General features: G+C 46.4%; 1 protein-coding gene and 1 pseudogene across 1 annotated transcript in view; one reads left to right on the forward strand and one right to left on the reverse strand.

Moving 5' to 3' along the window:
* LOC116828088 (olfactory receptor 6N1-like) overlaps window positions 1–24,363 on the forward strand; it is a 101,646-nt gene that overhangs the window by 71,799 nt on the left and 5,484 nt on the right. The gene's annotated exons all lie outside the window — the stretch shown is intronic.
* LOC142047692 (olfactory receptor 11L1-like) lies at window positions 10,321–11,301 on the reverse strand (annotated as a pseudogene).

Here is a 24,363-nt window from a genome sequence, read left to right on the forward strand (position 1 = left end):
CCGAACGAGCTCACCTGCAATCTCACAGGTTGAGTGGCCTGTTTGGTCCTCCACACATGACTCATAATAATGCATTACATAATACTCTTGTATCTGCTCTGCCATTGTGAGGGACGTATATTTCACGACAATTCTGCTGCGCCATTCTTCTGCCGCGTCTAGTAGTCACATTTGCTCCGCCCCTCTAGGTGACACAATCTATGCGCGGACGGACACCCATCACCTTGCCCTTTTCCACCATCCTACTTGCACTGCCCTATCCTAGTTGCTAGAGAACTCCTATTGGGAGTCCAAATGTAGTATCCCCCCTTCCTTCATTTCTTCACTCCTCGCCTGCCGTGCGGAGTGTCGAATTTAGCGGCAGCGCTGACCGGTTCTATTGCCTCCTGGTGTACCATATACCCTCTGCCTATCCTGGTCGACTAGAGTTATCTCTACTGGACCGTACGCCATGAGTCATCTAGCTGTCGCTCCCTCTTGTCCATCCTTAATGCTCTTTTTCCCGGCAGGCACTGGACTGACCCCCCTCATCCAATGTTGGTCCATACTCTTTCTCCGCCGGGGTCATAACGACGACCCATTTCTCATCCCTTGTAGCCGTACTTAACTCCCACCTTTCACCACTCCTTTGCCATCTCAGCATGATAAAACTTTTCCTCTGATTTAGGTAATGTTGGTGTCCGTGAATTGGTTCTTGGTTGTCTGCTTCTTAATCTCCTAATTAAGTCCTAAGGCCTCCTCCCAATATCTTAACTTTATGCCTGCTCACTTGGCAGTATTACCTCCTTTGGTTTTCTAAAGATTTTGCCAGGCTCATTAGGCGCTAGACATAGATGACCGCATTGCAAGTGCACTCAAACCCAAGCCTCTCCTGTGCTCACTCACCGTTTAACTCCGTGGTGCCGGCGTTGCAGGCTCCGGCCGGTGGGAGTCTATACACATCTCCCCCGTCTAATAACTCCGGAATTAAACGAGCGTTCAATCGATCTTCACGGCGCTGCCCGAGGCGCCGTCCACACTAAACTGCTGCTGCTAAACGACTTATACGAAGGGAGCCTGCTTAAAATCCACCCTCCCCTGTACTCCACTGTCACCAGAACGGACGTAGGCACCGTGGAGGTAGACCGGCCTCAAGATACCGAGAACCTCCACTGCCTCAACCTTCGGCGCATGGCACTGCCCAAGTGACAATGTTGAGTCATGGACGGATGGAGATCTGGACAGTTACTGCCCTCCCGGGACGCGCATTCTCCCCCAAGTGCTAGTCGTACCACTGACCCTACTGCGCATGTCCACACTCGGAGAAGCATACAGAGCGCACTGAGCGCGCAGGTACAATCGAGACAAAGCCCCGCCAAGTCTTCATTGAATTCAATGTTTCCATAGCGTTTGGCCCGCGCGTGGAGCTCGTGCAATCGGAGCACCCACGAGTGAGACCCACGCAGACGCTCCAAGGTCCGCTCACGCTCTAGAAGCGGATGCGGATCGTCGTAGAATCGCAAGAATAAGTGCGACAGCAAACCAGCATCGGCACCCCTCGCACGAATAGCCGTACTCGATCTGAATCGCTAGTGACTGAGTGACACGTGATGTCAGGTGCACTAGCAACCGCAGGAATCTGTCGCACTTCGCAAAAGCCCGAAGCCTGACAGGACAAATATTCTGCGACGAAGGAATTTACGCGGAAAAGTTTCGCATAGGCAGTGGGGCGCACACCACGCCTGCGCGGCACAGGCAGAGGCTCGAGCAGTCGCGACACGTGTGCAGAGTGAAGGCACCGTGGGTGTCAAGAAGACCCTCCGCCGTCACTCTCCGCACGAAAGGCCCAACAAAGCAAACGGAAGTCTGGGGATCCATGGTCCGACATAAGGGCAACATGGGCCATTTCTATAGCTGATGACTGCATCGCGCAACATTCTCAGGAGGGCCTCAACCCCAGTCCACACCCCACCCCGGCCGTGGATTCAGATGTCGGGGTTGTAATATCAACCATGGCCTGAGGATTCTTGTGGAGGGGAAGATGAGGATGGAAGAGAAGAGGAGGAAGACCCTTGCTGAGAGCACACAGCACTCCATTAGGCCCAAAGCAGGAGCTGTTTGTGACCCCCAGAATTACCGTCCCAGCCCTCCCCAAGGCCACAAGCCCGACAGTGAAGCCATGGAAGCGACCTCTTGTTGAGTGATACCTTGTAAATTATCAAACATTGGTTGTAAAACAAGCGTTTTTTAATGATTGATTTGCCAGCAGGGCTTATGAGCATCCAACCAGTAGATGTTACAGGAAAAGTCCAGGTAGGCATGTCTGGAGGGAGCGAGCGAAAATCCTTCCAAATGGAAATCGGTTCCACTCGCCAACTTGGGCCACATCCTTGGAGTACTTCAAAGACAGCCTGTTGCGCAGAAGATCTTCTGAGTGCGAGGCCACGCGCCCCCTCCTCTCCCCGGTCCTCTCTGAAACTTCCCACGCCATGCATGTAGCAAGTAATTCGGAATCATTGCTCACAAAGCACAGCTGCGTAAGCTCCGGCTGTGATTGCTGGCATTCAAGAACATACATTCTGCATTCGGTGCCTGTTATTCTCAGCAGAGTTATATCTTCATTGCTAAACCTGGTTTGAAATTCAGAATTTTAATGTATTAGGGGGGAAATACATGGCGATTTTCTACTGGGCTGCCGCTTAATCCTTCCTGCACGTCAGCAAAGTTGGGGGGAGGGGAGGAAGCTTAGCTTGCTGAGCTTTTCTGCGTGTTCGCGAGCAGGAATCTTCCCAGCTACCAGCCACGGCGGTGGGAGGGGGGGAAGGAAAGGAGGGATGGATGATTTAACCAGTGATTTTACATGATAGGCAAGCCATTGCGGTGGGGGAGGAGGGGAAAGACGGTGGTTGGGGTCTGCTGGTTCCTCTTAACAGGGAAACAAGGCATCAATAGTCACTGTGTATATGAATGCTGGCAGGAGAAGTCAAACATACAAGCCTTACCATGCCCATGGAAGGCTGGAATATGATGCCTGGACCTGCATCCTGTGAGTCTGCAACACCACCCCCCCCCCCCCCCCCCCCTGAGCCAACAGCACTCCATATTAAACGATGCAAAATGCGACCTTGTAGTGAAATCCATTGCTATGTAAGGGTGGGATAGTGTTTATTCACTGCTGAAAAGAGTACAAGCATTTGTTCTGTAAAATGTATCTTTTACATACTTCTTCTCCTGTTTTTCCCTCCCCCATGGCAGCTGCACCAGTTGTCCAGCCCTCCCTACCCCATCCTGAAGGGCTAGCTCAGATAAGGTGGGGAGGGAAGAGACACTCGAGATGAAATTTCTCAATAATCATGGAAGAACCCGGAGAGCAATGACAGAGCGATGCCACGGACTCAGAACACTGAGTGGATAAGGTGTCGATTAGCACAAAATACAGGAAAGATGCCCACGAACGTTGAGACCAGCCCCGAGCATCAGCGCGAGACGCTTCGCCGAGACTGAGAGGGTGCGCGGCCCAGGACACAGATCAGAGGTTGTAGGGCAGGGGAACGAGGCACAATCACGGCGCAGACACCCGCGCTGCGGCCCATGATGCAGAGCGCTGGAGTGCTGCGTGATCAAAACTGCATCATCTCCCCGGCACAGGCCACATTGGATCGAGATCTACTACATGCCACGACCAGGCAAGGGCTCTCAATGCCAGCTGCAGCCCATGCCTTAACCACCTCAGGTACACATCCTATACCTGCTCTCCAAATCTGCTACACTCACCCAGACGTTGGTATTAGAAGAGGAATGCCGGTGGGGGAAGGCTCTTCGGTGACACACCCCCGCCCACCTCTTACCACCCCCCATGGACCCGCTCCAACTCCAAAGACAGGCTGTCCATAATACGTGTGGAAGTGATCTGTAAGTGCGCTTTTCGGCTCCCCCAATCCTCTCCAAACCACAGCATGCAGGGATACCTAGATAATTCCTCTGCCTCTTTTTATCATTACTTTTTTAATAAAAGAATACATTCCAAAGGGGAGGTGGGTTGCTACCAGGGAATGACTTTTAAGAAGAATACATGATTTTTAAACCAGTTACTAAATGACTTTTAATAAAGAATAATTGATTTAAACGATACTGACTTTATTTCCTTCAACAAGCTGTAAGTAAAGGGCGGCTCACTGGACAGGCATTTGGTTGAGGACCCTTCTCCGCATCCGAGCTCAATCGACGTGGCAGGACGTGTGGGGTCATCTAAGCGGGAAATCAAACAGCACACGACGTGCGAGTACGAACACCGTATCCGGCTGGCCCGCTCGCTTGGAAACCTCTGTTTTTCAGAGTTCTCTGAAGATATGGCGTAGCACTGGCACCTGGCCTGGTGCTGCTCTTCTAATCGGCCCTGTGTCTGGCTTGCTCATAGGCAGCAGCCAGGTGATTTGCCTCAGCCATGTCCCACCCCGCCATTAAGCCCGTCTACCCACCTTACCTCCTTCCAACTCTAGAGAGTTAGTGGGCACCGCACACAGCAAGCCCAGCGAGGTAGACACAATCGGACATAGTTGTTGGCGGAGGTCTGAGACGCACTGGTCACACCACTGTCACGGCCCACAACCACAGCTGGCAACCATTATTGTATATTGGGGCCAGCTAATGTTCGCCACAGTTCTGCCCTGTTTAGAACGGGCGCAAGTGCACAGGTCTACTAGCCATCCTGCACCCCCTTCGATCTAGCCATAGCTAGATCAAGACAGCTCCTGAGCCACCCGGTTCACCCTCCTGGCGTGTATGGCCTCATCGGGGGCGATTGAGCCATCAGACCACCCCCCAGTCACGGGAGGAGGGGCAACTGCTGTGCGTGACTACCAGCTGGAGCTTCAGGCTGGAGTGCACCCAGGATAACGACAGGCATTCAGACATCACCCGAGAACTGTATTTCGGTCTGGGCAATGTCCTGGTGTGGGCCTATGCATGCGCAAGCCATTTAACCCACACAAGAGTGGGGCTTCTGAAAGACGCGAGCGTCATGAACACTCCTGACCTTACTACCGGCACGGGGTGGAAGGTTCGTGAAAACGTCCCTCTCGTGAGCCTCACCAGCCAGTGCGGGTGCCGGCCAGGCACCATTGAAAATACCCCTTGCGGTTATGTATTGGGGTGCCCCTGGCGCTCTGGGGCCAGGTGGGGATATGGGTTCCATTTCTGTCGCTCCCACCACAGTTGAGGGAAGTCCCATCTCGCCAGAACAAAGCCATCCACCACCATGACCCTGCAGACTCTTCCCAGAGTCAGCAAACTTTCGTGGCTCAGCAGGACTTACACGATTGCTATCTCGCTACTTGCATCCAGCAGCCCCCACAGCCTACCTCTCTACCGGCACTCCCCGAATTGTTTTCTTTCCACACCTGACGGTAGCTGTCTGGATTGCAAGCTTCCAGGGGCTTTGCCACTCGCATTCATTCACACTCAGGGTGCTCTCATCTGGTGAGTATTCCCGAGAACCATCATATCAGGCAGGGGAAAGCAAGTCAAAAGCTTCAAAGAAGAGTGCCTACTTTACGCATGCGCAAAAGGTTTGCAGCCACTGGGAACTCATCCCACACCTGCACTATCTGTGTAGCCCACCAGTCTGATAGCTTACTGTTTCCCGGCGCCCAACAACCGCCGCGCGCTCTTCAACGCCGATAAACCTGCCTCCCATTACCGAGCTTCAGGGAGCATCCTTGAAGGGGCATGCAGGGGCCCCAGGTTAGGGAGAATTCAGTGTCCTCCATGTCGTCCTCGCTGGGCTCTCGCTCGCGCAGTGCCGTAGCTAGCCTCCTTCTCTCAGCTAGGCACTTGTGCAGTGTCTGGTGAGTTCTGCCATAACAGAACCCGCTAGGAATGGCCTGCAAGCGAAAGGGTGTTGTACAAACTTATAAAGAGATCACTGATGCACTCTGTTATGATCTCAAGATCTGCAGGGTCCATGATGCTGTGCTATGGCGTTTTGCTCAGTTCCCCCAGGAAAAAAGGCGCGAAATGGTGTCTGCTGCTTTCACAAAGGGAGGGGGGAGGCTGTACCCAGAATCACCCGTGACAATGATTGTTTGCCCCATCAAGGCACTGGCTCTCCAACCCGGAATTCCAAGGGCAGGGGAGACTGACGGAACCTATGCGAAGTACAGCTACGAACAGCTACCCCACATAGTGCACCGCTCCAAACTCGACGCACCCTCTTTGGACCATGATCGTGCACGGACCATCTAATTTAATGTGCCTAGTGTGAGCAACGCACAAATTCGCTGTTATAAATACCTCGTTTCTCCTACTAAACCGGTGATTTACCGCGCTCTCTCGCAAAACTTCATTCCGCCAAGGTTAGCCCATGTTATCATCGTACCCCCCAGATTTCTTAGTATTATACAGCCCTTGACCTCTTCTCACCAACTAGCCCTTTGCCATGGTCCTTGGTAGCCCTTGTGCACCTGCCCGGTTTCCTGCCCATTGCGCCTTTTCTCTCTGCTGCTCGTATCCAACTGTCCAACTGACCAGCATCACCACACCCTTCCCATTCCTTACGTCTTCTGCCCTCTAGACACCGAAGAACACAACCTCTCATTTCTTACCTTCGGCTATGTATGGTCTATTCCATATTATAGCTGCTAGGAAATGTTGTCAATTTTAATGGAATCAATGAGCCCACAGAGTCAAAGCTCTTCACATGACCTTGTCACTGTACAACATTAAATAGTTACATATGACCTGGGGTTTGGAATACAGAAACCTCAGCCTGCTTAGAGTCATGACAAGCACACTAGAAAATTCATACAAAATTTTGGAATTGCATTGGTTAGTATACAAGTCATAAAGCATTTTGAATCAGGAATTTGGTTTGTATAACTGCTCATCTCAGTTAAAACTTATCTAAGCGCCTCTTTCAGAGACCGGCTTTTCGTTTGAATCCTTCTTTCATCAGAGTCCTTAGTGGGGAAGACATTGTTAGTTGTGTTCTTGGATTTTTACTCAGCTGTGAGTTTTGTGGTCACTTTTCCTGCTTGTCAGAAAACAGACAAAATGGGAGAGAAGAGAGAGGATAGCAAAATTGGGGTGAGGGAATGTGGCTTGTTGTTGAAGTTCTCAGTATTTGAGGTAGCTGGTCCATGGACAGATGCTCTGGGTTGGCAGGTTGGCCACGACTCTTGTTACTCTGTGTGTGGGTTTAATTCCCCAGTCTGGGACATGATCTTTTTAGTCTGGGCAGTGTCTTCCCTTTCATTGGTTGTTCTGAGGCTGGGCAGGGCTGGATGGGCCGCTCATTGCACTAATACTTCGGGATGCAGAATCAGGTAAAAAGAGACAGACAGGGCACAGCGTCATGCAGTAAGGTGCATGCGGGAGGAGGGGGGAAGATAAGCAAGTGATGAAGGGAGCATACTGTGATTATGGGGAATGAAATGAGTGAGAGGATGATGGAGAAAAAAAGGACACGGTGCAAAGAACATGTCTGTATGTGCAAGAGAGAGTGAAAGAGACTCTGCATGGGAAATTTCAGCTGAATTAGTTAAAATTTGCAAAAGTTATAAGCAACTGAAAATCTCATCTGGGAAGTGTCAAACAACCTGAACAGTAGATGTTGCTATGTGCTAGATACACTGCATGTTGTTAAAAGCATCTGCACTTCTCATTAGAACACCCAGCTCTCCATTGCTAATGACTAAGGTTATGATTTTGTCACAGCTATTGTCAGAAAAAGTCACAGGCAGGGGCTAGGCAATAAACAAGAAATCACTGAAGCCCGGAGCTGAAATTGTGGAAGTCATGTAAAAATCCCTGACACGGTGACTTCCAGGCCCAACTCATAGCATTACTTACGGTTTTGCCACGTGTTAACCGTTTCAGCTGAAATTTTATTTGCTGCTCTCAGGTTTGATAGTGTTGTGATCACGAAGGCTGTGGTACAGATTCCTTTTGACAGTGCAAAGGATGGTGACAGATTGTCTACTACTGGTGTGTATATTAAAGAGAAATTAACCGTTTAAAATGAGGTTTGGGTAAAGATTTTTTTTTATCATTTGAAGTGTGGGAATGTTGCTAATAAAAGATCTAAAAATTGTTGCTTTAAAGACTTTTTTTCCCCTAGGTAGTATCTCACTGTTTTCGACCCCACCCCCACCCCTGCAGAGAAGAAATGACCCAGAAAGCTGATGTTACCAGCTGTGCTTAAATTTATGCCATTTTCAACCCAGTAGATTCCTTTCTGTTAACCAGACATTTGACACTTTGTAGGTGTCATAAACAGATAAGAAAAGATAATAGCACAGAAGTACTTTATATATCTTTGACTATAAAGGGTTAACAAGTTCAGTAGGCCTGGCTGTCACCTGACCAGAGAACCAATCAGGAGACAGGATACTTTCAAATCTTGAGGGAGAGAAGTTTCTGTGTGTGCTGTTAGTTTTTGGTAGTTGTTCACTCTGGGTGCTCAGAGGGACCAGACGTGCAACCAGGTTTCTCTCCAATCTCCCTGCTACAGGTTCTTATATTTTCAAATCTTAAGTACTTACGGTAATTAAGGCAGTTAGGCTTGTGTTTGTTCTTTATTTGTAATGTACATTTGGCTGGAAGGATTTTAATTGATGTATTTGGCTTGGAAGGATTCAAATTTGTAATTTTGCTAAAGAATTTTAATGTGTACTTGAATACTGGCTGGACGCGTATTCCCAGTCCTATAGCATAAAAAACCTGTACCTAATCCTCTTTAATGTCAAAGATTATTTTTACTGTTTTTCTTTCTTTAATTAAAACTTTTGTTGTTTAAGATGATGTGTTTTTTTTTATTCTAGTTATACCCAGGCCGGGGTCTGGATTCACCAGGGAATTGGTGGGGAAAAGGAAGGGAGGGGAGAGAAAGGCTAATTTCTTCTCTGTGTCAGAATTTACTTCTCTCTCAGGAAGAGTTGGGAGGGGAAGAAGAAGGAGGGAGAAGTGAATTGTCCACTCTGTTTGTGATTCAAGAAGTGAATCACAGTATCTTCCAGGGTAACCAGGAGGAAAGGCCTGGGAGAGGCAACGGTAGGAAAGGGTTTACTTTCCTTGTGTTAAGATCCAGAGGATCTGGGTCTTGGAGTTCCCCGAGCAAGGTTTTTGGGGGACCAGAGTGTACCAGGCACTGGAATTCCTGGTTGGTGGTAGCGCTACAGGTTCTAAGCTGGTAATTAAGCTTAGAGGAATTCATGCTGGTACCCCATCTTTTGGACGCTAAGGTTCAGAGTGGGGAATTGTACCATGACAGTAGGATTAGACTTAATTTCTCTCTCCCACTATTGGGACATCCTGCCCAAATAAATGCATCCCGCTCACAACCTTTAGCCCTTTCCAACCCTTTATGAATTCACAACCCCTGTTGCACCAGCTCCCTGACCCCTTCCCCACTCTGCCTCCAGCCCTCCTGGCTCCCCCGTGCCCCGCAGCATCAGTTCACTGAACCATAATGGGACCTCAGGCACCCTAGTATCAACAGATCAGCACATCAGTCACATGCTCCATGCAGTTGGAAGTTATTCTACCGTAATGATGCCAAGGTCATCATTGGCGTGCTGGGTTGGGAGGCGAGTGTGATGAAGCTGGGATATGTATTGCACTTCAGTGTGAATTGGAGATGGAAGCAAAAGCCTCCCAGTGTCATGATGTGTTTTACCCATAGCATTGCAGGCAATTTATATGGAGCAAGGGACATCAGGGGGCTTTTCCTTGACCTTCTGATTTCCATCTTGATAAGGTATGGGATGGCAGGGGTGTGTCCTGATGCAACTTGTACAAGATTTGTTTGTTCTATTCCATTCTAGTCTATTCATCTGTTTATATGACACCCATCTCCATGGTATATGAGTAGGTTTGGCAGAATTAAATTTTGATATTTTTTAAATAATTTCAGTGGAGAATATCACTGTTTGTTTTTAAGCATTTTATTTTTTATTTTATTGATTTAAATTGATTTTTATTTTTATTGAGTTAAAGATTTATAATCCTTAAAATACAAATTGTCAATATCATATGTCAAAATACACAAAGTAAATATCCATAATTTAAAATCAAACATGCCCTCAAGAAGCATTTTTCTTACTTGGTTCTTCTGATTGGTGTTCATGGAAATATATTTTCGGTGGTTTGTGTGTACAATGAAATCGATGTTTACCAATGCTTACCGAAAAAATCGAAATCCTTCCAAGTCTATACATGAGCAGCTTCTAGCAATGCATTGAACAATGTGACCAGTAAGGACATGGTTCTTTCTCTCCATCTCCTCAGTGAGAACATTTCATTTGGATAATTTTTTAAATATTTGTGTATCTAGTTCTTTTTAAACTAAAAAAAACCCCAGTTTGGTAAAATTTTTGAACTCTGGAAAGTTATATATTTCCTAAGAGCTTTCCTCTTAGCCTCCTTCACCTCTTTGTTTAGCAGGCTATATATGAGAGGATTGACCATGGGAATCAGGACTGTGTAGAAGACAGAGAACACTTTGCTTAAGTCTTTCAGTCTATGGGTTGCTGGAAACATATAGACAACAGTTATGATCCCATAGAAAAGTGTAACCACGATGAGGTGAGAGGAGCAGGTGGAAAATGCTCTTTTCCTCCCTGTGGTGGAAGGGATGCTCAGGATTGTGGAGATGATATAAATGTAGGATGTCACAGTTAAAAGAAATGGGATCAGAGAGAAAATCAAGGATAGTGTAAAAGCCAAAACTTTCATCAGGTGAATTTCACTGCACGTGAGCTTCATCATTGGGACAAAATCACAAAAGAAATGGTCAATTTCATTGAGACCGCAGAAAATTAACTGACATATTGATAATGTTGATACGATACCAGATAAGAATCCACTTATCCAAGACCCAGTTGCTAGCCAGAGACAGGAGCTGCTGTTCATAAGGGCTGCATAGTGCAAAGATTTACATGCCGCTAAACACCGATCATAAGACATTGCTGCTAGGAGATAGCATTCTGTGGAAACCAGAAAAACAAAAAAGTAATTTTATGTGATGCAATCACTAAATGAGATGGTTCTGTCCTCAGTCAGGAAACTGGCCAGCATCCTGGGCAGGATGGTGGAGGTGTAGCAGGTCTCCAAGCAGGACTAGTTCACCAGGAAGAAGTACATGGGGGTGTGAAGGTGCTGATCAGGCTTAACTAGCACAATAATGAGGATGTTTCCAGACATGGTCACGATGTAGATCACCAGGAAAACCATGAAGAGAAGGATCTGCAGTTCAGGGAGATTCCCAAATCCCAGGAGGATGAAACTGGTGATGGACGTTTGATTTCTCCGGTCTGTGTTTGCCATTCAGAGTATGTAGGGGAAACTAAGCAAATTCTTCAATATAAAAATAATACTAAAGTGAAATTTGGGGACATAGTAATCAATATAACTTGATAATATTTAAAGCCAAGATCCTATGAGTCTCACAGTTGGGTCTCCCCAGACTAGGGAGATTTATTTTGTCTGGGAAGTTCTCAGCTGTGTTATACCATCAGACTAGATGGTCACAATGGTCCCTTTTGGCCTTGGAACGTCTGTCTATGAATCTTAACAGCTGAAATAGATGATTGATAGTCTATGATCCCACCACAATTTGGAGAATTATTAAAAATTATTGTAGACTTACCAATTAAATGCTATAACCTAATTCTGTTTACCTAATGGCCCCATAACCAGATCTTTGATGTTTCAATAGCATTTAAGTGCCTAAACCTTAGGCCCCTTTCAGATCTCAGCCTGATATTTCACTGTCTCACCATCCTGTGTGGGGAAAAAAAAATCTGGTCATTGTTCATCTGTTGAGGTATCTCACCTCTTAGGGCCAAAGTACAACCCACCTACTCTGGGGTTCTGCTATGAGTATTTGGTATCAGAGGGATGATGAAGATTGATATTTATAGACCACTTTTCACATTCAAAACGCTTTACTATAGATACCAAATCTGATTTTAAAATGGCCATTACTTTTATGGAAGATTTTGGAAGAAAACAGAATTAAAATTTGCCATTAATCTTTTTCAGACGTTTTGCAAAAAGATGGGAAAAAAAGTTTTCCAAACACAATTTTTTAACTGAAAAAAATTCCATTTCTACTTATTTGAAAATATCACATGATGCTCAAAACCTACATTTTTAGTTTGTTTTGTTGAAATATTGAAATGAGATTACCTAGCTACCTAACATAACTTGCTCCCAAACCATTATTTTACTGAATATTTAATTTATATATACCAGGGGTAGGCAATCTATATCACACGTTCCACAGGCAGTATGCGAGTTGATTTTCAGTGACACTCACATTGCCTAGGTCCTGGCCACTGGTCTGGGAGGCTCTGCATTTTAATTTAATTTTAAATTAAGCTTTGTAAACATTTTAAAAACCTGGTTTACTTTACATACAACAATAGTTTAGTTATATATTATAGACTTATAGAAATCAGGGCCGGCTCCAGGCACTAGCCAAACAAGCAGCTGCTTGTTGCGGCCAACGCTGAGGGGCGGCACACCGGGGTCTTCAGTGACAATTCGGTGACAGATCCCTCACTCCCTCTCAGAGCAAAGGGCCTGCCGCCAAATTGCAACTGAAGGCTCTAGCGGAGGTGGTAAAGCTGCAGATCATTGTGAAGTATAACATCCCTTTCCTTCCACTCTCCAATACAACATTACAGGCCATATTCTGCTCTGGTGTAAACTGCTGTAGCTCTGATGGAGACAGTGAGCCAGATTCCCTGCTGGCATTGCCCCATTGAAATAAACAAAACTATTCAAGTTTTGCCAGAGTTGAGAATCTTGCTCTATAGCTGACCCTTTCTTATCCTGCATTTTCTGCAGCCATCTAGAGAGGTCTTTTTATAATATATCAGCCACTTTCCTATCCCAGAGATTCTGCTGACTTCTAACGGCCATTATAATTTATGCATATCACTCATCCAGTACAGTATCCGTGTTAAGTTCTCTTCAGTAATCCTATGCAGCAGCAGTTAGACAGTATGGCTCTCCTTCCTTCCTTCCCTCCAACCCAGGCTAAGGGTACATTTTCTTCCAAGATCTGCCACTTATTTGCTGGGTGGCCTGTGGAAAGTCACCTTTCTCTGCTGTGCATCTGTTTCCATTCCCACCTTTGGTCTGGTATATGTATTTAAAATGTAAGGCCATCAAGTCAGGGATCATCTCATACAGTGTTGAAGCCATGTGAGCACAATAAGGCTGTGATCTTGGATAGGACGTGAAAGCAGAGCTGTCAGAGATCAATACTACTGCTACTAATTGCCCCTTTTGGCCTATTAATCTCTCAAATTGATAGGAAAGAAGTGGAATGGATATGTCTGGTGTTTGCCATCCTGAAGCTAATGAACCTGCGATCACAAACCGTGCCCCCAAATAGTGAAACCCTAATTTTTCATTTCACAGCTATGATGACAATTTGAGGTGCAAGAGATTTGAGTCTTTGCACAAGTTTGTCTTTACTTGAAGACTCCATGATGGGAATACTTTTTCTTGTTGTGCCCCTAAACCTGTACATCACCTGGCCACAGCTGACAACAATTGCAGTTGTGACTGTCTTTGAAAATGTGTTTTGAATGGCACAAAGCAAGATTTATAGGCAGAAACTCCATGGAAATTTAACCCATTGTGTAAACTAGTTTTATTTTTTCATTAATTTGCTGTAAAGGTGTTGCACTCTGACACAGAGAAACATTAACGTACAACAGGTGTAATGCACTGGAATTGTGTTCTTCAACTCCAGCTACACACACACTATCCGCAGCTGAGGTGGAGTTGTTGGAGGCTCCAGGGGGTGGTGAGTCCAACACTTCATTGAGATGAATGGTGCAGCTCCCCGCTCTGAGAGCTATAGTTTCAGGCTCTCTGCACACTCAGGCAGACAATGAGCATTAGGGGCAGCAAAGTGTGAGGGGTGAGGAAGGGGCAGCTATACTGTATAATGGGCACAGGGGCAGTAGAGGGTGAGAGGTGGGGATGCGGCAGCTATACTGTACAATGAGCACTAGGGAGAGCAGAGGGCGAGGGGTGTGGAAGGGGTGGCAATACAGAGAACAGTAGGGGTGAGGCCTAGCCAGGGGAGGATGAGGCCTGTGTCTGAGATGGGGAATGAAGGGTAGACTACTTAAAGACGTTAGACGTGCACAAGTCTATGGGACCGGACGAACTGCATCCGAGGGTGCAGAGGGAGTTAGCTGATGTGATTGCAGAGCCGTTGACCATTATCTTTGAAAATTCATGGCGAACAGGAGAGGTCCCAGAGGACTGGAAGAAAGCATATATTTACCTATCTTTAAGAAAGGGAAGTGATGATCGATTGTAGAGTCGATGCAGACGCAGATGCCAGTCTCACCTCAATCCAATGTGTAAAATCATGGAGCAGTGCTGAAGGATCCATCCTGATAATATGTCGTATGAGTTATAAACAAGTGATCAGAAGCAGTCAGCATGGATTCACCAAGGATCACTGACCAACCTTGATTGCTTCTATGATGAGATGACTGACTTGTGGATGGGGGCAAAGCTTTGATGGTGTTATACCTTGACTTTAGTAAGGCTTTTGACACGGTTTACCACAGCATTCTCATCAGCAAACTAAGGAGAGTATGGGTTGGAGGAATGGACGTGAAGTGGATAGAAACTGGTTGAATCAACGAGCTCAGCGGGTAGGTATCAATGGTACAACTCTCTAGTTGGCAACCAGTAACAAGTGGTGTGCCCCAGGGGTCCGTCTTAGGGCCCGTTTATTCAATGTCTTCATTAATGATCTTGATGATGGGATAGCTTGCACATTAAAGTAAATTTGCAAATGACACAAGTTGGGGAGTGGTGGACACGCTGGAGGGCAGGGATAGATAGGAGACTTAGACAAATTGGAGAAGTGGGCCACAAGAACCTCATGGAGTTCAACAAGGACAAGTGCAAAGTCCTGCACTTAGGACGGAAAAACCCATGCACTGCTACAGGCTGGGGACTGTTTGGCTAAGTAGCAGTGCTGAAGAAAAGGATCTTGGGGTTATGGTAGATGGAAGTTGAACATGAGCCTACAGTGTGCTCTTGTAGCCAAAAAGGCTAATAGCATACTGGGCTGTATTAGTAGGAGTGTTGCCAGCAGATCGAGGATGTGATTATTCCCCTCTATTCGGCACTGGTGAGGCCGCATCTGGAATATTGTGTCCAGTTTTGGCGCCACACTACAAAAAGACGGTGGAACAATTGGAGAGAGTCCAGCGGAGGGCAACAAAAAAATGATTAGAGGACTAGAGCACATGACTATGAAGAGAGACTGAAGGAACTAGGCTTATTTGTTTACTGCAGAAGAGAAGACTAAGGGGGATTTGATAGCAACCTTCAACTACTTGAAGGTGTGCTCCAAGGAGAGAGGGCTAGGCTGTTCTCAGTGGTGACGGAGGACAGAACAAGGAGCAATGGTTTTGAAGTTGCAGTTTGCGGAAGTCGAGGCTGGATATTAGGAAAACTTTCTGACTAGGACAGTGTGTGGAAGTATTGGAATGGGTTACCTAGGAGGGGGTAGAATCTCCATCTTAGAGCTATTTAAGGTCCGGCTAGACCGCACCTGGCTGGGATTATTTAGGGAAAGTGTCCTGCCTAGAGCAGGGGGTTGGACTAGATGACCTCATGAGGTCCCTTCCCAACCTTTTGATTCTATGATTCTATGACTAGGAGTGGGGCCGAGCTGCGGGCAGGGCTGTGTCTGAAGCAGGGAGCTGATGGGCTCAGGCCAGGTGCAAAGCCCTAAGGCAGCTCCATTTATGTATTGGGAAGCGCTGAAGTTGGGTGGCTGGGGAGAGACCAATGAGGGAGAAGTGAGGGGCAGGGAAGTTCAGGCTAAGGGGGGACGGGAGAGGCTCGGGGGGAAGTCAGAGGTGGGGGGCTCTTGTTTAGGCAGGAGGGTGATAGGTTAGCTTGGGCTGAGGGGAAAGTGAGGGGCAGGGGGGCTTGGACTGAGGCGGGAAGGGAGAGCGGGGCTCTTGTTTAGGTGGGAGGTGATAGGTTAGCTTGTAGGGATATTAAAGAAGGTTTCTATTAGAAATGAAAGTGATTCCCCATAATTGCTCTCATAACATTGCCAAGTAAAAGATCTCTTGGATTTATTGGTAATGTACAAGCTACTGTCCATTGATTGCATCCGTTTCCAGAAAGTAAAACTTATCAACAGTCAATTGACTCTGTTCTTTAAGCCTGCTTTATAATTGATACTTTATAATTAACTGAGGCTGTAAGCCTGACCCAGCAATTGACTCTAGGCGATACTTTGTAATTGACACTGTGTAAACTGTTAATTAACTCCCCACCTAAAACTGCATGCATCCCACGAAGTGGGTATTCAGCCATGAAAGCTCATACTCCAATATGTCTGTTAGTCTATAAGGTGCCACAGGACACTTTGCTGCACTTAAAACTGATACATTGTAACAGCAACTGCTCTTAGAGGCTACACAGAAAAAAACCCTCCCTCTGTAATCAAAAGGCAGGGAGTCTCAGACAAATTAGTAACACCCCGAAAGTAGTGGAGACAGTAAAATAAATGTGATTAAAGGAAGGAATGTCTGTGAATGAGTGCTTGGGTTACATGAATGATCAGGGAGGTGCCAGCCTGGCAATACAGTATCCATCCGCAGAAGAAGGTGTCAAGTGGGCAGGGCTGGTGCAAGAATACTTTGTGCCCTAGGCAAAACTTCCACCTTGCACTGCCCTCTCCCACACCTTCCCCCAGAGCATCAATTATAAACTTTCAAAAATGAATACTGCATAATATGGCATTGTTCATTAGAATTAATACACCTTCGGCTTGAAAACTTATTAATTTTATTATTTAGTCTACATATTTAATGAAAATAAATGAATAACCTGACAGGTGTGGGGCTGGCTGGCTTCAGGCACTAGAGTGCGACAGGGGTTGGCTGGAGACAGGGGGTGTGGGGCTGGCTGGAGACAGGGGGTGTGGGGCTGGCTGGAGGCAGGGCGGGGGGGCGCAGCAGGGGCTGGCTGCAGGCAGGGTGGCGGGTACCAGGGCCATCCCTAGATATTCTGGGGCCCTACGCAGTCTTACATGGTGAGGGTTAGGCCTCTGTGGGGGGGTGGGGCTGGCTTTGAGGGCAGCTGGGGCCGGGTCTCTGTGCTTGCAGGCCCAGCCCTACTGCAGAGCTCAGGGGAGTGAGGCGGGGCTTGAGAAAAGCCAGAGCAACAGGGAGCAGTGCAGCGCCCCCAGCAGCCAGAGGAGGAATGACATCACTTCCCGGCCGGCCAGCCAGAGCTGATCAAAGCCGCAGTGCGGGGTGAGCATCCCAGATATTTTGTGCACCGTTTTTTGGTGCCCTCAAATCTTGGCACCCTAGGCAGCCTTCTAATCTGCCTAATGGTTGCACCGGCTCTGCAAGTGGGAACAACCAGATGACCCCTGGAGAGCAAACTGGAATCCACTGCACCATCTCAAAGGATGAAAAAAACAAGCATCTGACAGCATGGAGCCATCAGGAATGTGCCATCTACTGATTGATTCAGCAACAGCAGGATGAGGCAATTCCCATAGATGGACATAGGAATAAATCCCTATAAAAATGGACTCTAAAGACTAACAACTTTGAGTCTCTGATTCTGCTACCACCCTCCAGGAGCATCAGGTGAGCATCTGACATGGACTTGGCTCCACTCTTGTGTACAGGATACCTGGCCAGTTTTCTGTCATGAGCAACTTTCAGGCTGGTAACTATAACATCTATAGAGAACTTGAATAAATGATTGTGTGAATGAATGTATATACATAAGAAATAAATAAATGATAGGAATAAGTAGCCAAACAATGTAGTTTACTGTTATCTTTTGTTTTATTATTATGTTTACAATAAATGTGACATAAATGTCTTATCCCCTGTAATAAGATCCTGATGGTTTTTATTTTATTGGTATAACAAGCTCAGGGTGAGGTCAGGGTGAGAGATGGGGGCTCAGGCTGAGGTGGGAAGCGAGGGGTGCAGGGGCTCAGGCTGATGCAGGAAGTGAGAGGCGAGGGGGCTCAGGCAAAGGCAGGTAGCCCTGAGGCAGGTGGTGAGAGACAGGTCACACTGAAGTGGGAGGTGAGAGATGGGGGGGATGAGGTGAGACACATGGGGCTGTGGCTGAGGAGGGAAGCCAGATGCAGGAGGAGGAGGTGAGAGAGATGGGGGATCTCTCTGGGACAGGAAGTGCTGAGGAGGGGAGGGTGAGAGACAGATGGGCTCTAGCAAAGGTGGGGGCACTGAGGAAAGGCCCCAGGGTGAATTACAGAAGATCAGACTGAGGCAGTGCACACTGAGAAAGGGCCTCGAAATGAGAGATAGGAGCTCTGGGTGAGGCAGGGCAGAGGGGCTCTGGCTGAGGTGGGGTGCACTCAGGCAGGGGTCAACTATGGCTAAGGGAGCTGTCTTGGGGCTAGAATTTCAGGTTGTCTGCCAACCCGGGAAATACAATGCTGCGTCATTGGTTCATGATCAGTTTGAGTTGAGGACATGGAGTCTGCTCAGAACTGGCTTAAGGCTCCCTTAATACTCACACACTTTCTCTTTCTCTCTCTGATGCACCTTCCAGGATACTGGATATGAGAAGCTGGATATGAGTCAATGGTGTGCTCTTGTTGCCAAGAAGGCTAACAGCATTTTGGGCTGTATAATTAGGGGCATTGCCAGCAGATCAAGGGACATGTTTATTCCCCTCTATTTGACATTGGTGAAGCCTCATCTGCAGTACTGTGTCCAGTATTGGACCGCACACTACAAGTAGGATGTGGAAAAATTGGAAGGAGTCCAGCGGAGGGCAACAAAAATGATTAGAGGGTGAAGTCATGACTTATGGGGAGAGGCTGAGGGAACTGGGTTTGTTTAGTCTGCAGAAGAGAGAATGAGGGGGGATTTGATAGCTGCTTTCAGCTCACCTGAAAAGGGGTTCCAAAGAGGATGGATCTTAGTGGTACTCACTGTTCTCAGTGGTACCTGATGACAGAACAGAAGTGATGGTCTCAAGTTGCAATGGGGAGTTTTAGGTTGGATTTATTAGGAACAACTTTTTCACTAGGAGGGTGGTGAAGCACTGGAATGGGTTACCTAGGGAGGTGGTGGAATCTCCTTCCCTAGAGGTTTTTAAGGTCAAGCTTGACAAAGCCCTGGCTGGGATGATTTAGTTGGAGATTGGTCCTGCTTTGAGCAGAGAGTTGGACTAGATGACCTCCTGAGATTCTTTCCAACTCTGATATTCTATGATTCTATGACACATGGACAGAAAGGAAACGAGAAAGAAAAGCACATCAGAGGAAAGCAAGTCAGCAGATGGAGAAGAAGGAAGCAGACTCTGGTCCCCAGCCTGTAGAGATGCATGGGATTCTTCCTTCCTAAGTGCAGGACTCTGCACTTGTTGAACCTTATCATTTCTTTTGACCCAATCATCCAATTTGTTTAGACCACTCTGGACCCTATCCGTAACCTCCAGTGTATCTAACTCTCTCCCCAGTTTAGTGTCATCTGTGAACTTGCTGAGGGTGAAATTAATCCCATCATCCAGATCATTGGGTTGAACAAAACTGGCACCAGGACTGACCCCTGGGGCACTCTGCTGCCAATTAGACATTGAGCCATTGAACACTACACATTGAGCCCAACAATCTAGCCAGTTTTCTATCCATCTTATAGTCCATTAATCAATTCCATGCCTCACCAATCTGATTACCTTCTATGATGAGATAACTCGCTCTGTGGACATGGGGAAAGCAGTGGATGTGATATATCTTGACTTTAGCAAAGCTTTTGATACAGTCTCCTATTGTATTCTTGCCAGCAAGTAGAAGAAGTATGGATTGGATCACTGGTTCGATGTCAAGTTGGCAGCCGGTATCAAGCACACTGCCCCAGGGATCAGTCCTGGGGCCAGTTTTGGTCAACTTCTTTATTAATGATCTGGATGATGGGATGAAGTGCACCCTCAGCACATTTGGAGATGACACTAAGCTGTGGGGAGAGATAGATATGCTAGAGGGTAGGTATAGGATCCAGAGTGGCCTAGACAAATTGGAGGAATGGGCCAAAAGAAATTTGATGAGGTTCAACAAGGACAAGTGCAGAGTACTACACTTAGGACAGAAGAATTCCATGCACTGCTATAGGCTGGGGACAGAATGACTAGCAGCAGTTCTGCAGAAATGGACCTGGGGATTATAGTGGATGAGAAGCTGGATATGAGTCAGCAGTGTGGCCTTGTTTCCAGGAAGACCAACGGCATACTGGGCTGTATTAGTAGAAGCATAGGCAGCAGATCGAGGGAAATAATTATTCCCTTCTATTTAGCACTGGTGAGGCCACACCTGGAGTATTGTGTCCAGTTTTGGTCCCCCCACAATTGGAGAGAGTCCAGAAGAGGGCAACAAAAATTATCAGGGGGCTGGGGCACATGACTTATGAGGAGAGGATGAGGGAACTGTGGTTATTTAGTCTGCAGAAGAGAAGAGCGAAGGGGGATTTAATAGCAACCTTCAACTACCTGAAGGGGGGGGGTCCAAAATGGATGGATCTAAGCTGTTCTCGGTGGTGGCAGATGACAGAACAAGAAACAATGGTCTCATTATTTATGAGAAGGTCATGCATGACAGTATCAAAAGCCTTACTAAAGTCAAGATATACCACATCTACCACTTCCCCCCAACAACAAGGCTTGTTATCCTGTCAAAGAAAACTATCAGGTTGGTTTAACATGTTTGGAATGTCAGGGATTGGATATTTACATGGATATGCTCAGAGTTATCCTAATTAATGATAACCAACATTCTGGAAAAGATACTAAACCTCATGCTTCAGGGCTTGAGCCAATCTCTAAGTATTAGAGATCCAGATGAGAGCTATAAGGGGGACAGATTATCCCACCTCTGCCTCCTGGGGCATTCTTACACCTTCCTCTTAAACATCTGAGTCTAGCCACTGTCAGGATGTTGAACTAGATGGACCTTGTGTCTGATCCAGTCTGACAATTCCTATGTTCCTATGGAAACACAACATTGTGCTTCCCACCTGTCTGGTGGCTTCCCAGTAGTTCTCCCAGTCTGGTATATTCTGTTCCTTTGGGAGAGGCAGGAATCTCTCAGAAACGAGAATCCAACACACAAAATGGTCAGGCAACCCACAGGGCACATCCCAGGAACCACACTGGAACTATAGAGAAGCTATTGCAATAGCTATTAAGATGCAGCCCTGAAGCTGTTGCATGGAAAATATGTGGAGTTAGTTCATGATGCAACAGCATTAGAGAGAATCACAGCTACATTTGTCAGAGAGGTGATACAGAGAATTACCCTGCCTTGCCCAGTTCCCACTCACTGGTGATGACCCAGCTTTCACTCTTAGGGTCCTGGGCTGAAAGTATTGTGCTGGGGAAGGTCCTTGCATGCTAGTCCTGCTCCTGACATATGGGCTGAGATCCCTAAAAGGAGGATTCCAGCATATTGTCTTTGGTCATCTCTGTTCCAGGACTGGTGTATATAGTATAAAAACAAACATGTTACACTAAGAAACTACCCATACTCCACATCACTGGTTTTCCAATGGGAAACCAATCAACAAGACCCTGAATTCTGCTGCCAATCAGCAGAAGGGTGAGAATATTGTTAAATAAACAAACATTAGTAATTACTGATAACAGCAAAGTTCCTTGGGAGAAATATTTCTGTTGGGGGTGTGATTGGGAGAGAGAGATTCTTTCATCCAGATCTTTCAATTGCAAACTATGGAATACATTTACTTTACATTCAGTTTCCTGTGTGTCTGTTAAACTGTGTGGCTTCAGCACCCAATCTGGCAGGCTTGAGTTATTTTAGCCATTGTTTCCTGTGCAATTGTTCCACTGAAGGCAATGGGAAAATTGACATGAGCAAAGATTGCTGAGTAGTCTCAGTCTCTGCATGGCCATGCACTCCAGGGCCGCTACATTACATTTCACCCATGCACAATAATGACCTCATATAGCTGGTAGCAGAAAGGCGATTCCTCTGGGTGAGGGAGTTTGGTTGCATGAGGACAGTTGTTGTACCGTCTGCACAGAAATACAGCGCTAACTCCCCAGGCTCAATCTCTGCAGAGGTGGAATCACAGGAGATGCAGCCTTCCATGCACTTCGTAAATGGAGGAGGAAGAGCATGTTCTAAGACAGATCGCACCAGCTTCTCATCTATTCAGGTAAATGCAAGTGTCTTTGCTGAGCAAATCCAGTTTCTACTGAATGATGAGACCCAAGTACCTCAGTGGCAGAAACCAAGTCCTGGCCACCAAACCCTGAGAAATAAGAGGTCATCATTCAAAACTTAAGCTGTCCTGTGGTTACAGGTGAGCATCCTCTTCCTGATTGCATTTCTACACCACCTTCCTAACAGGAGCATGAATGTGCTTTGTGAATATTGTCTGCAGTGTTGTTGTAACTGTGTTGGTACCAGGATATTAGAGAGGCAAGGTGGGTGGGGTGATATCTTTTACTGGACCAACTTTGGTTGGAGAGAGAGACAAGTTCTCTAGCTCTCAAAAGCTTGTCCCTCTCACTAGCAGAAGTTGATTCAATAAAAGATATTTCCTCACTCACCTTTTCTCTGTGAATATTAGCAGTCTGAGCCTCAGCTTCCCACAGCAGTGCCAGTCGATGTTAATAGCACCATTTAACAATGGAGAAATTGAGATAAATGCCCTGTGAAAGGTCCTCAGCCAAGGATCTGGCTCAAGATAACTAGGGTGAAGCCTGGAATAGAATAATGGAAATCAAAACTAAGTGAAGCTGATAAAAAGAAACATTAAAATGGCATGTTAGGTGCGTAAGGTATAAGAATAAAATTAGGAGGATGAGAGGGAATTTGGAAAACAAATGGTTTTAGTTAAAACTAAATAACAAGAACTGTTTCACTATATCTGAGTCAGGCAGGTTGCAAGAGAATCCATGAGTTAGCTGAACCCAGGGAATAAACAAGATATAGACATCGCTTAGGTGCTATGGTTGAGATTTTGAAGCCACCTAAGAATTGGGTGTCCTAATCTCCTATTAGAATTAATGTCACAATCCTATAGACAGTTCGACAACCTCCTCTCAAATGATTTTTGTATCGATCTTCACCAAAAAATGTTACAAGTTATCTGTGCCAGGTCAACTTTTTTTCAAGGAACAGCCTGTCAGAGGCTGAAATATCAAAAGAGCAGATTATTGAACTAACTGGAATTTGGGGTTTCTTTGTATCGCTCTAGGAGAATGTAGTAACATAGGAATTGCCAGATTAGATCAGACCCAAGGGCCATTCTGTCCAGTATTGTTTTCCGAGAGTGGGCAGTGCTAGATGTTTCAGAGACAAATGTAAGAACGCTGCAACAGCAGTTCTTGGATAGTCTCCCCTCACATGTGTCATATTGGTCTATAATAGTTAGTTTTGGAATGTTTAATAAACCTCATGGTTTGGGGCTTAAGCCAATCTCTATTGTTGCCATTATTATGATAACTCTGGATATTTATATGACTATCAGGAATATCCAATCTCTTGTGGAATCGGGTTAAGTCCTTCATATCAATGACTTCCTGTGGCAGTGAGTGTGATGCTCCCAATGGGGATGCAAGAGTGTGAGTGCCAAACTCAGGACAGACAGTTACAAACCAGGGCACAAAGCCCTCATTGGTTGTCAAGTCTAAGCTTAGATTTCAATAATCAACTGCACCGAGTGCAAACTCCTCAGGCACTTTAACAGCCTTGACAGAGTCCCCCCAGAAAGCCTCCTTGGCTGCACCGGTCTGTCCTGCCATGACCCCTTACACCAAGGATCACAGCAATATTCAGGTTACTCCTGACTTCCCCCAGGTCAATTGCATTTTAGGTCTCACACCAAAGAGGACAGTTGGAGCCAATCCTATAGTGAACTACTGTATAGGAAGATTTATTAAACAGGAAAAGGAAAAGAGAGTTATTTACAAGATAGAAGCAAGAAAACAGACTCATGACTGAGTCACAGTCTCAGGTTTCAAAAGGTAATACAGGCTTTTTCAGGCTTCTCTCAGCAGCAGCTGTATTTGACCTTTAGGACTAACCCAGGCTAAGCAGCGGGCATCTCTTGTGAATGCCTAGAAACATGCTGCCCCGAGCATCCAATCAGCATAGAGATCATACTCACAGAAGCTCACTACAGCTGCTCAAATATTAAATTACAATATGGAACAAACATTACAGAGGAGATTAATGCAGGTAGCAAGTGACAAGCATTCAAAACTTTCTTATAATTCTAATACCCATATTATTAATGTAACCCTTCTGCCCCTTTAAGTTGGCAGCAACAAGGGCTGGGTTCAGTATCCAGCGGTTCCGTT

Source organism: Chelonoidis abingdonii, chromosome 13 (genome assembly GCF_003597395.2).
Source record: "Chelonoidis abingdonii isolate Lonesome George chromosome 13, CheloAbing_2.0, whole genome shotgun sequence".
Taxonomy (NCBI): domain Eukaryota; kingdom Metazoa; phylum Chordata; order Testudines; family Testudinidae; genus Chelonoidis; species Chelonoidis abingdonii.